At 37.7% G+C, this 14456-nt stretch overlaps 1 protein-coding gene across 11 annotated transcripts in view; it reads left to right on the top strand.

Moving 5' to 3' along the window:
- BTRC (beta-transducin repeat containing E3 ubiquitin protein ligase) overlaps positions 1-14456 on the top strand; it is a 197867-nt gene that overhangs the window by 50313 nt on the left and 133098 nt on the right. The window contains exon 1 of one of the 11 annotated variants that reach the window (XM_007187317.2): positions 10769-10822. The exons of the other annotated variants lie outside the window; for them this stretch is intronic. The gene's annotated coding sequence lies outside the window, so the exon portion shown is untranslated. Of the gene's footprint in view, positions 1-10768; positions 10823-14456 lie in introns of those variants that run through there. 11 annotated transcript variants of the gene reach the window in all.

Below are 14456 nucleotides of genomic sequence, written 5' to 3'. Positions count from 1 at the left end.
GATAAGGGTTTTTGTCCTTTTAAATACTCAATTATATATCCGAACGAACTCTTTGGCCAGCCCAGTAGTATCAAAAGTAAAGCTAAAAGCAGGTTCTTCCCCCACTCTCCTCCTCTCTACAAAACACACAGAGATCACAGACTCACTAGTTATGAGTAGAGCATAACTACTTATCTTAGGAACAGACAAGAGAAATAAGGAAGGCCCTAACCTGGAGAGAGTAAGGGTTAAAATTCTTACCATTTTGGACAGGATATAGCACACTCTTGAGAAGAGTTGGTAGGGCTTTGTCCCAGTAGCCTGCAAGTCCCTATAGAGTGCGTGGCTAGACATGTCAGATTAGGGCAGGAATAGCAATTCCACCAGTGAGTTCCAGCAGGTGTGATAGCAATAGCATAGATCTGAATGCGTGTCGGTTCGCAGCAGACTGCCCTGGTGATGAGGCCAGAGCCTGTCTTTTGAGAGGTATTCTGGATGAGTCATGGCTGTTACCAAGAATGCTAAGCCACACATGCACAGATAATTCACCAATCCTATCAGAGAGCATCACAAAAATCCAGTCTTGAGCCTCCAATTCCAACAGCATTAGCACCTCAATTCACATTATTGCACTATAATAAAATTACATCATCTTGCTTATAGCCTAGGACCTACTGGCTTCAGCTAATTTAGAAGTCATTGCAAGGTAACAGTTACTTGGGAGTTTAAGCATTAGAAAGGAGGATTTTCTTGAGGTTCCTACCAGTACTATGGAAAGAAGAAAGCAGGGTTAGAGAGAGATGGGCTTTTGTGTACGATTTTAGCCCAGTTTGTTGGTTTCATTTTCATGTGAGAGTCTATCCAGGTTGCCCAGGATTGGAATCCATTTGGTCCTAGTTTCTCTCCTTTTCTGTCAGTACCCTCTGTGCTGCCATTCCCCCTCTCTCAACCACTCCTTTAAGTAGTGTAACTACCCATTTGCTCTAGCTGCCTTTTTTTTTTTCTTTTTTAAATTATCATTGTTTTGGAGTTCCTCATTTTCTTGTATGGAAAAGATTCTGAAGAAAAGATCTTGGACTTCCCTGGTGGTGCAGTGGTTAAGAATCCGCTGCCAGGGTTCAGCCTTGGTCCGGGAAGATCCCACATGCTGTGGAGCAACTAAGCCCGTACGCCACAACTACTGAGCCTGCGCTCTAGAGCCTGCAAGCCACAACTACTGAGCCCCCATGCCGCAACTACTGAGCCCCCATGCCGCAACTACTGGAGCCCGCACGCCTAGAGCCCGTGCTCTGCAACAAGAGAAGCCACCCTGGTGAGAAGCCCTCGCACCGCAATGAAGAGTAGCCCCTGCTTGCCGTAACTAGAGAAAGCCCACGCGTAGCAATGAAGATCCAACTCAGCCAAAACTAACTAACTAAATAAATTAAAAAAACAAAAACAAAAACAGATCTTGATCCTGTCATTATTTTTGCTCTTTACATTTGCCCACCCTCTCCTCTTTAGTCTTTAAAAAAAAAATGGCTAAAAACCAAATTATTAAATTGTTATTTCAGAGGTTGGAAGAGTAGTGGATTTTTTCTTTAAAAAATGAACTTAAGAAAATGATCCTGCTATGATCCTCAGGTTTGGTTAAATAAATCATCTTTTTCAGTTCACTGCAAACTACAAAATTTATTAAATTATCTCAGCTGTGATTAAAATTAAAATGTGTCTTGTTACATTAATATGTGAAAATTAGTTCAATCCTATAAAAATACTACATATTGTAAATAATCTTTTAGATGCCTTAGGGAACTAAGGGGGAACTTAGTAACATTAGTAACATTTGCATATATTTTCCTCAAATAGTAATATTTCCATGTTTTGTTTGTAAGCAATAAATATATATACATATTCATGGATATTTATACTATGGGAGAATTTTTTTTTGGCTGTGCTGCACAGCTTGCAGGATTTTAGGTCCCCAACCAGGGATCAAACCCGTGCCCCTTGCAGTGGAAGCGTGGAGTCCTAACCACTGGACCGCCAGAGAATTCCCACTATGGGAGAAATTTTAATGTATCTTTGTCAGCTGATCAAAGGGCTTAAAAGATCTGAATTTAGTGATTTAAGATATTAAATTAAAATAAGCTTTTGCATATACGGAGTCCTGTTATAGCAAATACTGGTACAACAAAGGGTTGTTAACAATTGATAGTTTTTTTTTGTTTTGTTTTTGTTTCTTCCCTCTCTTTGTTTGCCAAGTGCTATTTAAATTTATTTATTTATTTTTATTTATGGCTGTGTTGGGTCTTTGTTTCTGTGCGAGGGCTTTCTCTAGCTGTGGCAAGCGGGGGCCACTCTTCATCGTGGTGCGCGGGCCTCTCACTATCACGGCCTCTCTTGTTGCGGAGCACAGGCTCCAGACGCGCAGGCTCAGTAATTGTGGCTCACGGGCCCGGTTGCTCCGCGGCATGTGGGATCTTCCCAGACCAGGGCTCGAACCCGTGTCCCCTGCATTGGCAGGCAGATTCTCAACCACTGCACCACCAGGGAAGCCCCGATAGTTGTTTTTTTTTTAAAAAAAAAAAACACTTTTATGTTCTGACATGATGGTCCTAGTAATGGATATGGTGATCTAGTAGCCAAAATATTCAAAAAGTTTTGTGTCGCTGATTTAGAACAATAAATGCTTTTCTTTGATCTTTTCTATAAATAGGAGTTTTTATAAATACTCAATTTATACTATAAAAGAATTTGAACTGTATGAACTTCTTCAGGATTCTACTACCATGGAAAGCCTTGAATTGAAGGTAAAGATTTTAAAATGGAGGTTACCTAGTATAAAGCCCACTACTTAGAGCTCTGGTATTCCTAACAAATGATGTTGGATTACCACAGCAAAGTATGCAGTATAGAACTGTATTCATTCTTGATTGTTCTGCTTGGGACAGGTATTAATGAACAGTTTGCCACAGCTCATAATCATGATGATATTGCTATCTTTTGCTTGGGGAAGTCTGTAAAAGCAAGTCACTGCTATTGGTAGATAGTCTTTAGGTTTCAGGTTTCAGGGTTTTTTTAATTTTTTTTTTTTTTTAATGATGAAAGTTCCTATCAAATTAACTCTTCCCTCAAAAGATTTTAAAATGGATTTTTTATTACTTAAATAAAATTCTTATGTAAATTTTGTTACTTTCTTCATGGGGAAGTCCAGTGTCCTTAAGAATACAATCCTAAGAGAAAGTTGTTACATATTGGAGAAAGGCAGGATGATTGTGTTGTTATGGCAACTCAAATGGAGAAAATGAAAACAGCACAGATAAGCTGCATCCTGTTGTCATAGCAACCATAGTTGTGAAACTGATTACAGCTGGTCTAGAAAGGATGTGCTGCAACCTTAGTCAATCAGAAGTATATAATGTAAGAAAGGACAGGGAGAATTGGTTTTAGACAGAAGTTAAATCCCTCTGGTGCCACAAGTTGCTAGCATCATTGCATATAGACAGATCTCTGTCCTTTCTAATTGTATTTCAACTCAGTTTTATTGCCTCAGATCATAATAATGGTAGGAAAGGTAAATACAATAACTATATGAAAAGCTTGTGAATAAAGCTTTTTTGGTAGCACATTTAGAAAGAAATTGAAGTCACAAAATTTTAACTGAAAGTGGCTTTAAAAGAACAGTAAAATGTTTTCATTTTCTCCTCTTTCCCCTCTTTTCCCTCATTTCTTACCCAATGCTTTATTTTCATTCTTTTCTATAATCTCTTTTCTGTATCATTTTAGTCTTAAGTGTTGAACTGCAACATAAACGCCTAATGTCATGGCAATTTGTAAAGCATCAAATGAAGCATTGCGACTGCAGATGAACAGATGGGTTTGATGATAAACAATAAGCATCTTGTAGGTGAAATTTGTTTTAGCTATATGCTTCAAACTTTCTCTATAATCAAAGCTTCTTAATTATTTTAAATGCCATTATTTCTTTCCCAACTTCTACTTGCCCACCATAGCAAAATATTTCTTCCCAGTGGAGTGGAGACATGGTAGGAATGAAAGCTGTGCTCTTTGTTCAGCATCTGGCTGTTTGCACAGGTTTTTGTGGTAATGGAATCGGAATCTCTGTGTTAGAGTATTGATCTGCTGCTTGGTAGGTACTGTGTAAAAGAAGTATCTCAGTAACAATGTGTTAAAGTGGTTTAAGAGCAGTTTCTATTACAAATGGGGTGGAGGAAGATGGAGTTCTGCAAGACTGGACACATGCTATAAATATCCATAAAACTGAGGGGTTGATCTAAAAACTGTAGTGTTGAAATTCCCATATTTCTTCCACATTTAATTGCAAATAATTGAACACTACCTGAGCATGAGTACATGAATGCCATTGCCCTTTTGCCCTTCAGTAGAGGTTTTTATATTTAATGTTCTTGTGTTATAGTTGGAAACTGTGGTTTGAATGTAAGTCATTTATGAGAGATAGTATCGACTGACCATAAAAACAGTGTTTTAAAGTAATCCATTGAATATTTTCAGTCAAAATCCAAATATTAATGTTGACTTGCTTAAATATAAGTTAATTTTCATAAATAGGCTCTTTAAACAATGCTTGATTTTGCCTGACTAGAATCTGTCCTTTCGTATACGCATAGGGAAGAAACATCTTTTTAAAAAAGAGGAGAAGATGGGGAAAGAGAAGAGAGAACTAGAGTTTTTTTTTCAAAACAAACTAGAGTTTGTTTTGAAAGATTTGTAAAATACTCATCCCTTTTATGTTGTTATTTAGTAGTAGTAGGTCATATGTGACTCACGTGACTTAGATCAGACAGCTTAGGCTAGTAAATGGTTCAGATACCCAGCAAACACTTCAAAGATTCCTTCAACAAGTTAGCTAACATTTTGTAAAGGAGTTAGAAAATGAAAGCCTACCATATGTGCCTGTATACTGTTATGCCTAGATATTGTAGTGCACTGGGATATAACAATGCATGAATTTGAATCTCCCTTTCTCTTAACTTATCTTGGAACAGAAATTTTTGAGGCTAGTTTGTAAATCTGTAAAAACGTTTTACATTAGAATCTGATGTGCTGATTTTAAGATTGGTGTCTAAAAGTGGACAGTGTCATCATCACATCAAATGTCAATGTGCATTTGAGATTTACTAGTTTGCATCTTGGCTTGTGCTAAGTTTAGATTTTAAGATCAGGTAGTTAATTTTCTTGGAAGAAAAAAAAATTAGCTATACTCATCACTCCCCAGTTCACAATTTCTTGTCACATTTCACTTGCTCCAGAAATATTCATTTTGGAACCTTCTTGTGAATATGTAACTCTTAATACTGATGTCCTGAGAGAAAGGGGAAGAATTTCTTATCTAACCTAAATAATAAAACCACACCATCACAGAAAATGTCCTCACAAACGCATCAAGCAATCAGATAGCCAGTAAACCTATTCTCCTGCTAAATTCCATAAACTGAATGGGGAGGGTAGATAATGTTCATTTTTGTTTCTTACTAGAGAACATGACACCTGATCTTTGAAATGGTTATTTATTTCATATATTGTAGCTGCCAATCAGCCAGCCATTTGCAAATAGTGAAATAAACACAGTGCTGGAAAGGAGTTTCTTCTCTATGGGTCTGTGGTGCCCAGGAAGTCAGATGTAATGTGGTTCTGTTTATTTATGTAGGCGTTTATTCTCTTTCTAATGAGCAAGTAGTTTTCTTTTCTCTATTCCTACACAAAAGTTAAATCAAGGAGTACCCAAGGAAGGCTGGGATACTTGGTTTGTAGTAGTTGAAATACCGTTTGATATCAGGGGATCTTTTCATAAAGAGAGTTTCCCTCTCAGTTAAGAAGAAAGCTCCAGAGAGCGCTCCCTTTTGATCTCATTGTTAGAGCAAACACATCTGTAGAGAGGGGGATGTTCCAGAAGTCCAGTGTGAGGATTTATCTCATCTCCCTCCACCTCCCAATCAAAGGATTTTACTCTGTGGCTTCTTTTGCTCTTTTTGCCTGTGAAGTGAGGGATAAGAGCTAATTGCTCATATGGCAGCCAGCCTGCCTTAATATGTGGATTATTAACATGATACTGTCCTCTGTTGAGTCATAGCAACTGCTATGAACAAATGTGTAAATCCATACTGGAAAAAAAGTGTTGCAAATGCCTTTCATCAAAATGAAAGACTGCTTCAACTTCTGTTTACTCCTCAAGTTGCAATCAAGCTTTCTTTCTCTTTTTTCTTTTTCCTCTCTTTTCCCTTTCTCTCCTCTCTCTCTCTTTCAGAAATACATAAAGCCTAATCCTCCCAATGAGTACTGTGATCATTTGAAGTTTGTGTATAGGCCAACCCCATATCATCAAAAATTGTTGTGTAACCCCATGATTCCCAGGCCTCAGCTGGTGGCCTAGTTATTTCAAACAATATTTAATGCAATAAATTCTAGTGCAATAAAAGAATTTGGACAGTCCCTTAGAGCTTATTGCAGTGGGATTTGACTTGATTTTAATAAAATGAAATTCCAGTATAACCAAATAATTTCTTTGTGGCATGATTTAAAAGGCCTTTAAGTACAGGTATAGGAGATTGAATTTGTAAAACCTAATCTGAGATAATTGCAGTTTTATTCTTACCGTGTAAATGAACACTTCAAAAATATAGGAATTCTCCTTACTTAGCATAGGTGATTTTTAATAATGTAGCAAAGGAAATGTAAGTGAACAACCTTACTTTTTGTACTGTTATGGGGAGAATAAAGATACCACCTGGCTGTATGCATAAATTTGTTTACTAAGTTGGTTGATTCCTGTAGATGGGTATTAAAAATGACTTTTTGGTACAGAAAACATGTGGCATCTAGGTATTATGATGCCATGCTGCCTGCTAATGCTGAATATTTTGTGTGATTTTTTTTTTAAAAAGAAAATTGTTCTTACTCATTCAAATTCAACAGTCTTACAGTAAAGTCAGCCATAGACCAAATATTCAGGACTTATGTTGACACAAATGAAAGAAAAATACAACACAAGTATTTGGTAATTAAGAAAACCAGAATGTCAGTGTTAGAAAAATTTGGTCATAGTCTTGTACTCTGGAGTCCTTATCTCAAGCCAATGACTTTTAAGATCTTTTGTTTTCTGTACTGAAGCAGAATAGTGAAAATGTTTTTATAGAAAGTTACGAAAAAAAAGTATGTATTAATTTGCTTTGGGTCATTCTAATCTCTCTGGTAAATTCATAATTAGGAAGGCCTTTTTAAGACTGTGTTCTAGTCTCACAGGTACACAGCTTCTCCATATCTGGTAAATCTAAATTCATATTTGAGGAGGTTATGTTTTTTTAAAGTATATTATTTACACAATTCACTGGAATGGCTCCTTTGGAAGTTGGGTGGCTCTCTTATGTAATTATGTACTCAGTAACCCTGCGTTACACAGCAGTAGGAATTCAAGTAAGAATAATTTACTGCTTATGCATAGTTATTAGAATTTTAAAGCATTTGTGCAAAATTCTAGTTTATCGGAGTGTTATATTTGACTGATTGCTTACTTAATAAATAATAATGAATAAAATTTATTTTAGAAAGCAGGCAGGTTTGAATCCTAACAGTTCTAAATAAGCATCAGGAGCTGCTTCCTCCTCTCCCTCTTCACCTTATTGTTTAAAGGGATTTCCATCACTTTAGGCCAGATTTTGTAGTGAAACTAATAATTACTGTTAAAAAAATCCATATTAGATGTGTTGAAGATAGACTTAAATCATAGAATTATGGAATTTTATTGCTGCAAGGTGTTGTTAGAAATATTTTAATCTACTCCATTTTACCAGTGGAGAAGCTGAGACACATGGAAATTAAGTGAGCTGCTCAAGATCTTACAGTTGGTTTGAGTAAGAGTCTGCACCTTGTCCTGGATTAGTGTCTTAACTCCTGGATTAGTGTCACACCTATTCTCAGTTGTTATGATAATTCAACAGTTCACTTCACCAGGGATTTCTTGAACACTTCTGCTGGACTAGGCAGTGGACTAGGCATCCAAAGATTATAAGAAAAGTGTGAGTTTATATGGGCTAACAATAATGATATCAAACTAGTAATATTTTACATTTAAATTCTAATTTATCTAGTGTTTTTCAATGTTTATAAATGTTATAAATGTTTAAAGTTGGCTGAGCCTTTAAATCTAAATTTTCTACTAGATTATAATCTCCTTTAAGGCAGGGACTCACTTGCTTTTCATAACATTAATCCAGTTTCATTTTGGAAGACTTAAATTAAAAAAAATTTTTTTTGGAGCATTGATGACATTGTTGGAATAAGTGTAGCTTCCCATGGTGTCTACTCTGGGGATAATACTCATTTTAGAATTATACTTTTTTCTTAATTGAATACTTTTGATTTCAAGTTAAAAATGGTCTCATTTCCACCTTAAGCAAGAAGAAGCATCTATTTTAAGGGTACAGAGATAGCTCATGGAACTAAAGGGGAAGATATCAGGCACCACAAAGACATGGAGCCAGGCATTGGAACACCTTTAGTGCTCAAGGCAGCCACCTTGTATACCTGGGATAAATCCCACTTGGTCATGGTGTATAATCCTTTTTATATGTTGCTGGATTTTATTTGCTAGTATTTAGTTTAGGACTTTTGTTTATATATTCATGAGAAATATTGGTCTGCTAATCTCCATTCTGCTACTGAGACTGTCCAATGAGTTTAAAAATTTCAGTTATTTTCAGTTCTTATATTTCTACTTGGTTCTTCTATATATCTGTTATTTCTTTGCTAATAATTTCTATCTTTCCATTTCTTTCAAGAGTGTTTGCCCTGAGTTATTGGAACATTTTTATACTATTTATTTATTTATTTTAAAATAAATTTTATTTATTTATTTATTTTTGACTGCGTTGGGTCTTCATTGCTGCGTGCGGGCTTTCTCTAGTTGCGATGAGCGGGGGCTACTCTTCGTTGCAGTGTGTGTGCTTCTCATTGTGGTGGCTTCACTTGTTGCGGAGCGCAGGCTCTAGGCACGTGGGCTTCAGTAGTGGCTCTCAGGCTCTAGAGTGCAGGCTCACTAGTTGTGGTGCATGAGCTTAGTTGCTCCGAGGCATGTGGGATCTTCCTGGACCAGGGCTCGAACCCGTGTCCCCTGCATTGGCAGGTGGATTCTTAACCGCTGCACCATCAGGGAAGTCCTGGATTAGTTATTTTTTGTATTCCATTTTATCTCCTATGTTGGCTTAATAGGTACTTTTGTTTTCTTTTGTTTTAGTGGTTGCTCTAGAGAGTACAATATGCATTTAAAAATATTTACTGAGGGAAATCCCTGGCAGTTCAGTGGTTAGGACTCGGTGCTTTCACTGCCAGGGCCCAGGTTTGATCCCTGGTCAGGGAACTAAGATCCCGCAAGCTTCATGGCATGGCCAAAATAAAAATTATTGAGGTGAAATTCACATAACGTAAAATTAACCATTTTAAAGCGAACAGTATAGGGTAATTTAGTACATTCACAATGGTATGCAATCACCACCTCTATCTAGTTCCAAAACATTTCCATCAATCCAAGTAAAACTTATTCATTAAGCAGTTTCTGTCCATTTCCCCCTTCCTCCAGGCCCTGGCAATCACTAATCTGCATTCACCTATTCGGGAAATTTTATATAAATGGAATCATACAATATGTGGTCTTTTGTATATAGCTTCTTTTACTTAGCATAATGTTTTTGAGGTTCACCTTGTATCAGTACTTCATTTTTATGGCTGAATAATATCCCATTGTGTGTATATACCACAATTCATTTATCTGTTCATTTGTTGGTGAACATATAGGCTGTTTCTACCTTTTGGTTATTGTGAATAAGGTTGTTGTGAACATGTGTGTACGTATATTTGAGTATTTTCAGTTCTTTGGGGAATATACCCAGGAGTGGAACTGCTAGAAGTGGTCACATGGTAATTCTATGTTTAACTTTTTGAGGAACTGCCAAGCTGCTTTCTACAGTGGCTGAACTTTTCATATTCCCACTAGCAGTGTATGAGGGTTTCCGTTTCTCCACATCCTCACCATAACTTGTGATTTTCTGGTCTTGTTTTGTTTTGTTTTTAATTGTAGCTTCAAAAGCTTTTGAGACTGGGTAGGACTTTGATGATAAAGATCCTTCCAGTCTATCTGGATCTCCTGGCATGCTTTTTTCCTGAGGTATCTAGATAGCTCTGGGGGTTTTTTGTTTTTGTTTTTTATTGCCATCCTAGCGGGTGTGAAGGGCATCTTGTGGTTTTGATTTTTATTTTCCTAATGACTATTGATGTTGAGTCAATGTTTTTTTTTGTCAGTTTGTGTATTTTCTTTGGAGAAATGTCTATTCAAGTCCTTTGTCCATTTTTAATTGAGTTGTTTGTCTTTTGTTATTGAGTTGTAAAGTTCTTTATATTGATATATTCTGGATACTAGACCCTTACCAGATATATGATTTGCAAAACAGTATGTGTCTTTAACTTATCACAGTCTCCCTTGAAGTATTGTTTTACTTCACATATGTATTGTCAGGCCACTCAAGATGGCTGTTCTCTTGCTCTCTGTACATCCCCTGCCAGACCAGTGCCTGCTTCACCTATATATTACACACATGACTGACCTTCCTAGTACTTGCCCCAGGCCCCAGCTAGTGATTGATCTTATCAAAGGGGCGGTGAGGGGCGTGCCCTTCTATTGGTTCCCCTGGTAACTAATGAGCCCACCTGATGTCAATTCCCCTATAACTGGTAATCTCCCTTTTCCCCTGGGAGTGAAGACTGCCACCATGTCCTGCCCGCTGACTGCCGGACACAGTGGTGTGTCGTTCCAGGACCTTGCTTCAGACGTGTAAGCTCCCCCATCCATTAACCCATTGTTGTCTCTGTTGCTGACTCTCACCTCTTTCTAAAGGCTTGAAGCTGGGCAAGCACAGGCCTTGCAGGCCTGTGGGGTGCAGCCCAACAACATATAATGTATTTCCATTTCCTCCTCCTATTCTTTGTGTTGTTTTCATATGTTTTATTTCCAAATATATTATGGATATCACAGTTCATTATTATTTTTACTTAAATTGTTATTGTATTTAAAATTTTTTTAAATGAGAAAGATTTAAAGATATTTACCCACATATTTATATTTCTGGAACTTTTAATATTTTTGTGTGTGGGACTTCCCTGGTGGCGCAGTGGATGAGACTCTGTGCTCCCAATGCAGGGGGCCCGAGTTTGATCCCTTGTCAGGGAACTAGATCCCACATGCATGCAGCAACTAAGAGTTCGCATGCCACAACTAAGGAGCTGGCGAGCTGCAACTAAGGAGCCTGTCTGCCGCAACTAAGATCCGGTGCAACCAAATAAATAAATAAATATTAAAAAAAAAATTTTGTGTGGATTGTATCTGTTATCATTTCCAAATATATTTGGAAAATATATGCTTCCTCCCCACTCACTCCCTGGTTTTCTTTATGGGATACCAAATTATACATATGTTGAACCACTTGTTTATTTCTCATGGGTCACTGAGGCATGATTCAATTTTTTCCAGTCTTTTTTCTCTTAGTGCATTATTTTGCATATTGCTGTTTCTTCAGATTTACTGATTTATTCTTCTACATTGTTGTAGTTAGCTGTTAATCCCGTCTCATGAAATTACTATTTCAGACATTGTATTTTCCTTTTCTGGAAGTCTTATTTCATTCCTTTTTTATATCCTACGATTCTAGAATCATAGAATAGCTGTTGTTAGAATAGCTAATGTTAGAATAGCTATTTTAATGTTTTGGCCTACTAATTTCTTTTAATTTTTTTTAATTTAAAAAAATTTTTAATTTATTTTATTTATTTTTGGCTGCATTGGGTCTTCGTTGCTGCACGCAGGCTTTCTCTAGTTGCGGTGAGCGGGGGCTACTCTTCGTTGCGGTGAGCGGGCTTCTCATTGTGGTGGCTTCTCTTGTTGCGGAGCACGGGCTCTAGGCACGCAGGCTTCAGTAGTTGTGGCACGCAGGCTCAGTAGTTGTGGCTCACGGGCTCTAGAGCGCAGGCTCAGTAGTTGTGGTGCACGGGCTTAGTTGCTCCGCGGCATGTGGGATCTTCCCGGACCAAGGCTTGAACCCATGTCCCCTGCATTGGCAGGCGGATTCTTAACTACTGCACCACTAGGGAAGCCCAGCCTGCTAATTTCATTATCTCTGTCATTTCTGGATCTGCTTCTATTGACTGATATTCCTCCTGATTATGGGACACATTTTAATGCTTCTTGTCTCATCTAGTAATTTAATTTAATTTAATTTTTATTATTATTATTTTTTGGCCATGCTGTGAGGCTTGAAGGATCTTAGTTCCCCAGCCAGGGATTGACCCCAGGCCCATGGTGGAAGCACCAAGTCCTACCCATTGGACCACCAGGGAATTCCCTCATCTAGTAATTTTAGATTAGACATTATGAATGCTACATGATTCAGTATTTGTATTTTGTTGTCTTTTTAAAAGAATGTGTTGAGTTTATTTTGGCCAGCAGTTAAGCTTCTTGCAGTTTGATGCTGCTGTGACTTGATTTTAAGCTTTATTAAGATAGGTTTAGTGTAACCTTTATACTAGTGTAGTTTATCCCTACAAGTGAGGTGTGAGCTTTCTGGGGCTCCTACTCAATGTCCCACATGTTCAGTTAGGCTTCTGCAATCTGGCTGGTCAGAACAGAAAAGTTCCCCAGCTCTGTGTGGGTTCTAGGAGTTGTTGAGCTTATAGCTCCTTCATGGTTTTTTGCCTGGCCTTACGGAGTTTCACCCTATGCAAACAGGACTGAGTGTTTAGGAATAGACTTAAGGAGTCCCCTGTTCAGTTATCTAGACCTTTTTTCTGCATAATTCTTTCTCCAATACTCTGACTCACCAATTCTAGTCTATTTAGCCTCCCACATTCTGTTCTCTGTTTCCTCAATAAGTGGTCCTATTTTGCTCTTCTTGGAGTCCCCTTTCTTATGCCACGGACTAGAAAGTGCCTTGCGGTTTAAGACTTAGACAGTTTTAAGGATCACCTTATTTATTTCCTGTCTTTCAGGGATTACAGTCTGGTACTGCCTGTTGTCCAATGTTTTCAAATATATGTTTCACATATTTTGTCCCTTTTTTTTTTAATCTATGATGGGAGGGTAAGTTTGATACCAGCTACTTCCTTATGGTAGTAGCTGAGGTCTAATGTTCTTTTACTTAGAGTTTCTATTTTATTTAAATTTAATGTACTGGAAGTCCTCACTTTGCATGGTTCTGATATGCACAAATTTCAATTACTACTGTTTAGTTAAATAACACTAGTCCCCCAAAACATGGTTCAAATTTCAGTTATCAGAGTTTATTAACTGTAATTTTTGTAAAGTGCAAACTTCCTTGCTAGCTCTCCAGTCCGCAGATCACTATGTGGAAAACAGATGCGCATAATGATCAGTCAGTCGCTTTCAGTCTGTTGATTAGTCACATACATACCGCACAGTGTGCACTTGTGGGCATGCCTGACCTGGGTCCTCTTTAAGATCTCCTATAAGACTATAATGAAGGTACTGGCCAGGGCTGAGGTCTCATTTGAAGGCTTGATTGGGGAAAGATCCACTTCAACTTTATGTGGTTTTTGGCAGAATTCCTTTCCTCAAGGGTTAGTGGAGACTCAGTTCCTAGCTGACTGTTGACTGGAGGCCACCCTCATTTCTTGCCATGTGAAGCTCTCTAGTGTGACTACTTGCTTCATCAAAGCATGCAAGCCAAGAAGGCAGTAGAGTCTATTAGCAAGATGGAAGTTTCAATCTTATATAACCTAGAAGCAAGGTATTAGGCTATCCCACACTCAAGCGGACAGGATTACTTACAAGTGTTATGAATATCAGGAGGTGGGGATGACTGGGGGGCAGCATGTTAGAGTTTGACTGCCAGTATTATAATCCATTATCATCATTATTTATTCTGATGTTCAATTTGTCACAGAATTAGCCTGTGAGAGCTTTTTGCACTGGCCCCTGTATCATCTTGCCATGTCTTCACCATTCTTTGAGTACCACAAGATGATACTCTGAGCTCATCTTAAACTTTACTTGCCCAAGTCCTGGAATTAGCCATGTTCTAAGGAGCTCTGGTTCCTTTTAGTGGAAAGTGATATTTAGAATCATTAACTGTACTCATTGCTATTAAGGTGTTACTGTTACTAGACCCTCGCAGTTGATAGAGCCAGGGGGTGTGTTTGTGTATGTATGTGTACACACACATATACATACATCACTTACCTAGAAATTGTCTGTCTCTGTTATGAAGCTTTGCATTCATAACATCTTCAATTGTAGTTCAGCAGCATAGTATTCACTCTGGCTTTCTTCCTTTCTATATTTGTAACTCTTCTCTGATGAGAATCCTTGCTCTTATTATCCTCAATATTTGATCTACCCGCCTAATTTTTTTAAAAATAAATTTATTTTACTTATTTATTTTTGGCTGCGTTTGGTC

Source organism: Balaenoptera acutorostrata, chromosome 16, assembly GCF_949987535.1.
Source record: "Balaenoptera acutorostrata chromosome 16, mBalAcu1.1, whole genome shotgun sequence".
Classification (NCBI taxonomy): Eukaryota; Metazoa; Chordata; class Mammalia; order Artiodactyla; family Balaenopteridae; genus Balaenoptera; species Balaenoptera acutorostrata.
This window is presented reverse-complemented; position numbering and strand designations above follow the sequence as displayed.